This window comes from Nelusetta ayraudi, unplaced genomic scaffold, assembly GCF_046127955.1.
Source record: "Nelusetta ayraudi isolate G7.1 ecotype Tasmania unplaced genomic scaffold, CSIRO-AGI_Nayr_v1 ptg000066l, whole genome shotgun sequence".
NCBI classification, from domain to species: domain Eukaryota; kingdom Metazoa; phylum Chordata; class Actinopteri; order Tetraodontiformes; family Monacanthidae; genus Nelusetta; species Nelusetta ayraudi.
The window spans coordinates 141,987-149,650 of record NW_027466116.1 but is presented as its reverse complement, the minus strand read 5'-3'; the positions used below and the strand labels follow the sequence as shown (position 1 = coordinate 149,650).

Sequence of the window (7,664 nt, the reverse complement as noted above, 5' to 3'; positions counted from 1 at the left end):
CTGCTAATTGGGTAACAAATGTCAGAGGTGCACTTAGTGAGGATAGTAACTAGTATGAATATGTTCTACAATGTGTCCTAAAATACTTACATGGGCAATACTTGCTACTGCGCAGAATTATATGTTTAGCTTATATTAACTTTAAAGAATTCAACATATATTACAAGCCAAATTTAGACTGGGGTCAACCATGCAGCTTCACTAAGACAAATAGTACCTTTATACAAGGCATATGCTTTCATTTTCTTTCTTTTTTTACATTTAAATTCGATATCTGAAGACAAACTTCAACAGTCCGGAATTAAAGGACTAGTTCCCATACTGGGAGTCAAACCCCGGCCGCTTTGGTTTCAACATTATGCAGTAGTAGTATGCTGCAATTGAGCAAGTAGTACTGGACATGGACACATGTATGGTTTGTGGTTCAAACCTTATGGAAAACGCTATTTCCTGCCAAAGAATATATATTAAAAATATATATAAGGGTGACGATGAAGCACAAAGATCTACGAAGTGACAGGGATGCCATGTTTTTAATATTCAATGTCTGAAGACAACCGTAATTGTGAAAGGTGACTGGAAATGAATGACTAGTTCCCATACCGGGAGTCGAACCCGGGCCGCCTGGGTGAAAACCAGGAATCCTGACCGCTAGACCATATGGGAGTTGGTAGATGGGGGACTTGTCGCGAATGTTGCAGTCGTCACGTACATGGGTTGTGGTCACTGAGTCATGTAATGTAGCAATCAGCATGTAATTAAAAAAATACTGCAGACAAACTTACAACTCCGTACAAACTTGATTTGCTTTATCTTTTTCATAGGGGCTGAAACTGAAAGAGAAGTTCCCATACCGGGAGTTGAACCCGGGCCGCCTGGGTGAAAACCAGGAATCCTGACCGCTAGACCATATGGGACACAACAGCAATGGAACTCTGGTCAGCTGATGGGTCAATACAGAGTCTGCCAGCCCTGACCAGAGGGATACTCTGGGTTTTTATGTTTGTCATATGCTCTTGATTTGAGCTGTTGATTTGCAGTCGTCACATATCTGGTTCATTGAAATGAGTATTTTCTGAAAAGAAAAGTTCAGACAAAGCTTGCTGCCTTGATAAGATGCAGAGCATCATTCTACCTGATTTGCTTTAATCCGAAACTAAAGGATCAGTTCCCATACCGGGAGTCGAACCCGGGCCGCCTGGGTGAAAACCAGGAATCCTAACCGCTAGACCATATGGGAGATGGTACTGTAGGTGTGATCCTTGGCTGACAGGTTAACCCAGCTGCAGCACTCTGACAATTAGTCATCTGGCCACATGATGTGGATAATGCATAAGAAATTGCTTCATCACCATATTATCTTATTTCAGTTGTTTGTTTGCCACATCTGGAGGACTAGTGAGTAAATCACCAGGGAGAATTTGGGTTTATACATTTAGTGTATTATAGGGTCACTAAAAATAAATAAATACATACATATATAATTGTGTACACAAAGAATGCAGCTTCAGTAAGACAAATAGTACCTTTAATCAAGTTGATATGCTATCGTTTAAAAAAAGTTTTGATTCCGCATCTGAAGACGTACTTGAACAGTCCAGAATTAAAGGACTCGTTCCCATACTGGGAGTTGAACCCAGACTGCTTGTGTTTCAACATTATGCAGTATAGAAAAAAGTAATGTGACTGAAGAAGTATGGTGCTCTTGAGCAAATGTATGGTTTGTGGGTCACATCTTATGGAAAATAGTGTTTTTTCCTCCACAGAGAAGCCATTTTTTAAATATTCAATGTCAGAAGGCGAACTTAATTGTGAAAGGTAACTTGGAAATAAATAACTAGTTCCCATACCGGGAGTTGAACCCGGGCCGCCTGGGTGAAAACCAGGAATCCTAACCGCTAGACCATATGGGAGATGATGCGGCATATTCTGTGATCATCCCATCTTGAAATTGCAGATACTGCAGTACAACTGGTGCATTCAATGTACTTATTCATTCTTAAACATACTTATTTGTTGCAACAGAATGACCATGATCATAATACTTGTGATGTTATTTGGAAACAAGTGTTTCCTTAAAAAAAAAAAAAAAAAAAAAAAAAAAAAAAACATGCAACACGCAATGAACATTTACAGGTCGGCATTCATAATCTTGATCGTCAAACGATCATGACATTTTGACGTCGCGCAGGTGAAGACTTAATTAAAAGGTCCAGGCGCTAAATAACTAGTTCCCATACCGGGAGTCGAACCCGGGCCGCCTGGGTGAAAACCAGGAATCCTAACCGCTAGACCATATGGGAGATAATCAGTGTCACTTGACAGGGTACGAACGGTAAACTCGGACAGAATAGCAGGTCACTCAAAGGACAATAAGAGGGCGGCGATCGACTTCCGCAGGAAGCGTAGACGTGCAGTGTGAGAAATACCAGATTAAACCGGGTCAGGAATTGGAATCACCCCGTCACGTGACAAAGAAGCGACTCGCAATTTCAATGAAAATGAATAGAAAAGCGGCTCAGCATCAAACTTCAACAAAATAGCCTTCAAATTAACTCACCTCAGTTGTGATCGTGAATCACAAAATCGAGCCCAAAATCTGGCTATATGCAAACGTTTGTTGGATGATTTAATCTTCTATAAATGAGCAACACCTGGTCGCCAAATACGCCCTTCTTTTTTCTTACCAGCAGGGGGAGCGGTGCACCGCTATATTGGCGTGAGGAAGAGGGCGGTTGAGGTGATGTGTGCGTGTGTGTGCGCAACCGGATATTTAGGGAGTGCCTGTGACCGCACAGGTCAGACACATTAGACAACAGGGGCAGAATTAGAAACTCGCAGGACCAAAGGAACCCAAATTATAACAGCAGAACACTTGGACCCGTGACCTCCTGCTCCAAAATAGTTTCCTCCCTCCCTCCCAACCTCTCTATCAAACAAGGCAGGATGTTTTCAGCTCTGCACGAGGTACGTGATGTACGTAATGTTTTTTTCTTATTCTTATTATTATTGTTAAATTTGACCTCTGACCTTCACCGTAGGACCTGCTAGGAGGTTGGAAGTGGCCGCACGGGGACGACAACGTGACTCATGCGGCTGTCTCTCCCCCTGTCCCGCGCATGAGAAACGACTTGGGTGCACGTGGGACCGTGGCAGATGTCAACCTGCGAGGGATCCGTGGAGAATCCATCATCTCGGAGAAGGACCTTGGCAGTCGCTGCCGCGGCGCCGCGTTCAGTCACAGTTAGTGGCTGTCTGACATCATTGGCTGGCAAGGCTTCTTCGCAAGGTTCCTCGACAGAAGAGAGGAAAAAAAAAGTTTCAATGCTGTTAAACTTCCAGTGCCATGCTAATTTAGCATCTATCTATCTATCTATCTATCTATCTGTCTATCTATCTATCTGTCTATCTGTCTATCCTCTGTCTGTCTGTCTGCATTCCACATTTGCTTTTCAAACGGACGGGGCTGAGTTTTTTGAGTTTTTTTAGGATGAAAATTAGAGATTGAACATGTGTGAATGACAGACACCCATCCAAACAGCTTAGATTTAAAAAAAAAAAAAAATAAAAAAAAAAGAAAAAAAGCATCCAGTGTCAACAGATTATTAGGAAGCTTTTTTTTTTTTTTTTTTTTTTTTTAACATGAGTGGCTTCAGATGGTTCGCCACGATCAGCCAATGTAAATTTCCCACTTGGATGTGTTCCCCCTCGCAACACCTCCAGTAAAAATGTGCCGTAAAATTTTACATCTTCTAATAAAAGTGGAGAGTAATTAATCATAAACCTGGCAACAGAGATTGTGTAATAAGAAGAAATTTAACACCTAACTTATGTTCACTTCCCCTCTTTCCAAACCACGTAAAATTGCCCCGCTGTTATTTTATGCTCAAAGTGTCCTGAAGCGTGTCTCTGTCTGTTGCGCTTTGCATTTTTTACCCTGTTATCACAGACTGGGGAGGGTCGCTTACATCCTCCCACGTAACGTGAGAGCGCTTTTTTGCGTCCTCTCCGACCCTCTGACCGTAAACAGTTTCAGTCACGTTTCTGTTCTAATCAGACTGCAGCAGCCGTTCCCCTTTGTACGAGACCCCGAGGCCGACCTTCACCCACCCCACCCCCACGCCTCCGTTAACATGAATACGTATAGTTCTGGAGAGGAAGTCCAGCGTCGATAAGAGCAACGCTTTATGGAGGAAGCCGTGCGAGACGCTGAATAATTGGAGGTCAACAGGGGGAAGACGGCCGACTAATGATTCTCACGGGCACCTTATGGATCGGCGCTCCCACAATAATGGCTCGGAGTCTGTGGCTCGACCACAGACGGCTCACATTCTCAGTTCCGTCCACCAGACTGCATGAGTTGAGTTGAGTTGAGTTGAGACGTTTGACAAGGCATGGTCACATGATATGGATGCTTTTCAGGGGAATTAATTACTAAAAAAAAAATGTAATGTACACAATTAAAGGTCCATGGGAAAAAAGACATTGGTACATCAAACGCTTGAAGTGTTAAGAGTACAAACTCGAGCTTTATTAATGATCGTCACTATGAATATCTTCTTAGGAGCTAAACAGTTAGTTCCCATACCGGGAGTCGAACCCGGGCCCCCTGGGTGAAAACCAGGAATCCTAACCGCTAGACCATATGGGAGTTGATGCTGTAGGAATCACAGGAGTGGTCCAAATGGCGGTGTAACTGAAGAAGTATGGTGCAATTCAACAAGTAGTACTGGACATGGACACGTTTGGTTTGTTTGTGGGTCACATCTTCTGGAAAAGAGTATTTTTTCCAGCAAAAAAATACATAATAATGCAGATGAAACACAAAGATATGCACAGCGACATAAAAGCCTTTTTTTTTTTTTTTTTTTAAATGTTCAATGAAGACAACTTAGACTTGAAAATAACTAGTTCCCATACCGGGAGTCGAACCCGGGCCGCCTGGGTGAAAACCAGGAATCCTAACCGCTAGACCATATGGGAGATGAAACTGTAGGTCTGATCCTTGGCTGACAGGTTCATCCAGCTTGCCACAGCAGGAGGCCAAGCGAGTGAAACACCAGGGAGACTTTGGGTTTTTACATTTAGTGTATTATGGTATCTCCTGATTTATTTTTTTTTTTACATACATATATAATTGTGGGGATAAAGAATGTGGCTTCACTAAGACAAATAGTACCTTTAATCAAGTTGATATGCTTTTAATTTTTTCAATTTAAATTCCGCATCTAAAGACGAACTTGAACAATCTCGCAGTGTAGTTCCTACTACTGGGAGTTGAACCCAGGCCGCTTTGGTTTCCTTGTTATGCAGCAGACAAATGCTTATGCGACTGAAGAAGTATGGTGCAACTGAGCAAGTAGCGCTGGACATGGACACATGTATGGTTTGTGGTTCAAATCTTATGGAATATATGGAATAGTGTTTCCTGCCAAAGAATATATATAAAATATATGTATTCCAGTGCATATGAGGTGCAAAGATCTACAAAGTGACAGAGAAGACATTGTTTTAAATTATTCAATTTCTGAAGATGAACTTCATTGTGAAAGGTGACTGGAAAAGAATGCCTAGTTCCCATGCCGGGAGTTGAACCCGGGCCGCCTGGGTGAAAACCAGGAATCCTGACCGCTAGACCATATGGGAGATGATGTTAAATGCTCTGTGGTCATCCCACAGCTCAATTCAACAAACAAAAACTAAATGAAAAGACAACATTTTAATTTCAAAAGCTCCCATCCCAATCACTTTGACTTTTGTAAGTCAAGTGATCAATGGACTAAACAGCATCCTTGAATGTGAAAGATGCAGGAACAACCGCCAGTGGTTCACGCTAATAATAATAAAAAAAAAAACAAGCAGCAAAGAAAGCAGGAATCTTAACCTACTGTGCAGCAGAAACAGCTTCATCAGGAACTGGACAGTGTTTCCATCAGGAGAACAGCACTGAAGGAGTTCTACTGCCTCTGACTAGCTTTGGATTGAGCTGCTCTAGATGTTTCTAACAACCTCTCACACCTCCAACCTCTCGTCATGATGACGGATTCGCCTCATCAGCGAGTTCTCAGTCGCATTTGGGCAACAATGGAGCTCATCGGCAGAGAACAATGAGCTGCAGCAGGCTTTAGTTACACGTCCAACACCTCTGCGGGCCCCCAACGTGAACTTTAAACATTTTCAGGGAGGCAGCAATTCACCGTGAATTGCCCAGATTTATTCTTTTTTTTTTTTTTTTTACATGAAAGGGTTGCAGGCTGAGCCACACTTTATGGATGGACCTCTACTGCATGGACTACGAGCACAATGGGACCAGTGTTGACTGTGCTGATCCTGTGAGTCCGGCTCAACTCCTGGTTGAGGTGCAGGTCCATGGAAAAGAGATATTGGTACGTGATTGTCACCAGTTATCAATACTTTACACTCTGAATGTCTTCTTAAGATGCACATCAGAGGTTCCTGGCACTAACTAGTTGCCATACCTGGAGTCAAACTGCACCACCTGTATCAAAAGCAGGAATCCTGACTGCCAGACCATATGGGAGGTAGCAGTGGAACTGTGGTCAGCTGATGGGTCAATTGAGAATCTGCCAGCCCTGAACTGAAGGACACTGTGGGTTTTAGTGTTGGTCACATGCTGTTGATTTGCAGTCGTCACATCTCTTGTTTGTACTCAGTGAGTCATGGAAATCAGTATTACCTGATTTGCTTTAATCCTTTTTTCAAATACACATTTGTGCCCGAAACTAAAGGACCAGTTCCCATACCGGGAGTCGAACCCGGGCCACCTGGGTGAAAACCAGGAATCCTAACCGCTAGACCATATGGGAGATGGTAGGAGGATAAGTATGGTCTCCTGATAGGTCAACACAGAGTCAGAGGCAGCCCTGAACTGAGGGATAATCTGGGTTTTTAGGTTGGTCACATGCTGTTGACTTGTGCTGTTGCAGTCGTTGCATGTCTGGTTTGTACTCAGTCAGTCATTGAAATCAGTATTTCCTGAAAAAAAAAAAAATCTCATAGATTGTGCTGCTTTACTAAGACACAGAGCATCATTAATCTCCCTGATTTGCTTTGATTCTTTTTTTTCAATACACATTTGAGCCCAAAACTAAAAACTTAGTTCCCATACCGGGAGTCGAACCCGGGCCGCCTGGGTGAAAACCAGGAATCCTAACCGCTAGACCATATGGGAGTTGATTGACCCCATGTGACCCCTGGTTAACTGATATTGCCATTTACTACAATTATATAATATAGTATATTAGAAAATAGGACTTTTTCAGTATCCTCCTGAGCTGTAAGTGGGCCAGAAGACAGAACTGTTTTTCAACTTACACATATGTCTAAAAAAAATAAATCAGAGGGATATCTCCTGTCTTCGGTGCGCGTCGAGAGGAACCTGCAGGGGTTTAAACAGCGACAGGTGTCTGTACTGCATACACTCTGCAGTTCCATTTTCATAATATTTCATCATTGTCTCTGTTTTTTTCTCTCCACTGCTCCCCCTACCCCACTCTCCCAGCACAGAATTCAGCCTCAGGGTTGTATAAGCTGCTGTATCTGGTGTCAGTTGTAAGGTCGGCAAATACTGACAACTTTGAGAACTCTTTGTTTTAAATGATATAAGAAAAAAAAAAATCTCTGCGGCACGTCAAAAGTTTCAG

General features: G+C 42.7%; 10 non-coding genes across 10 annotated transcripts; all 10 read right to left on the bottom strand.

Annotated features, from left to right (window-relative positions):
• Positions 1-594: 594 nt before the first annotated feature.
• On the bottom strand, positions 595-666 carry trnae-uuc (transfer RNA glutamic acid (anticodon UUC)). The gene has a single exon. It is a non-coding gene; the product is annotated as a tRNA-Glu (tRNA).
• Positions 667-845: 179 nt separating this feature from the next.
• On the bottom strand, positions 846-917 carry trnae-uuc (transfer RNA glutamic acid (anticodon UUC)). Its single transcript has one exon. It is a non-coding gene; the product is annotated as a tRNA-Glu (tRNA).
• A 251-nt stretch (positions 918-1,168) lies between these two features.
• trnae-uuc (transfer RNA glutamic acid (anticodon UUC)) lies at positions 1,169-1,240 on the bottom strand. Its single transcript has one exon. It is a non-coding gene; the product is annotated as a tRNA-Glu (tRNA).
• Positions 1,241-1,841: 601 nt separating this feature from the next.
• Positions 1,842-1,913, bottom strand: trnae-uuc (transfer RNA glutamic acid (anticodon UUC)). The gene has a single exon. It is a non-coding gene; the product is annotated as a tRNA-Glu (tRNA).
• A 318-nt stretch (positions 1,914-2,231) lies between these two features.
• On the bottom strand, positions 2,232-2,303 carry trnae-uuc (transfer RNA glutamic acid (anticodon UUC)). The gene has a single exon. It is a non-coding gene; the product is annotated as a tRNA-Glu (tRNA).
• Positions 2,304-4,579: 2,276 nt separating this feature from the next.
• Positions 4,580-4,651, bottom strand: trnae-uuc (transfer RNA glutamic acid (anticodon UUC)). The gene has a single exon. It is a non-coding gene; the product is annotated as a tRNA-Glu (tRNA).
• A 260-nt stretch (positions 4,652-4,911) lies between these two features.
• On the bottom strand, positions 4,912-4,983 carry trnae-uuc (transfer RNA glutamic acid (anticodon UUC)). Its single transcript has one exon. It is a non-coding gene; the product is annotated as a tRNA-Glu (tRNA).
• Positions 4,984-5,574: 591 nt separating this feature from the next.
• trnae-uuc (transfer RNA glutamic acid (anticodon UUC)) lies at positions 5,575-5,646 on the bottom strand. Its single transcript has one exon. It is a non-coding gene; the product is annotated as a tRNA-Glu (tRNA).
• Positions 5,647-6,755: 1,109 nt separating this feature from the next.
• trnae-uuc (transfer RNA glutamic acid (anticodon UUC)) lies at positions 6,756-6,827 on the bottom strand. The gene has a single exon. It is a non-coding gene; the product is annotated as a tRNA-Glu (tRNA).
• A 293-nt stretch (positions 6,828-7,120) lies between these two features.
• Positions 7,121-7,192, bottom strand: trnae-uuc (transfer RNA glutamic acid (anticodon UUC)). The gene has a single exon. It is a non-coding gene; the product is annotated as a tRNA-Glu (tRNA).
• Between the last annotated feature and the right edge of the window lie 472 nt (positions 7,193-7,664).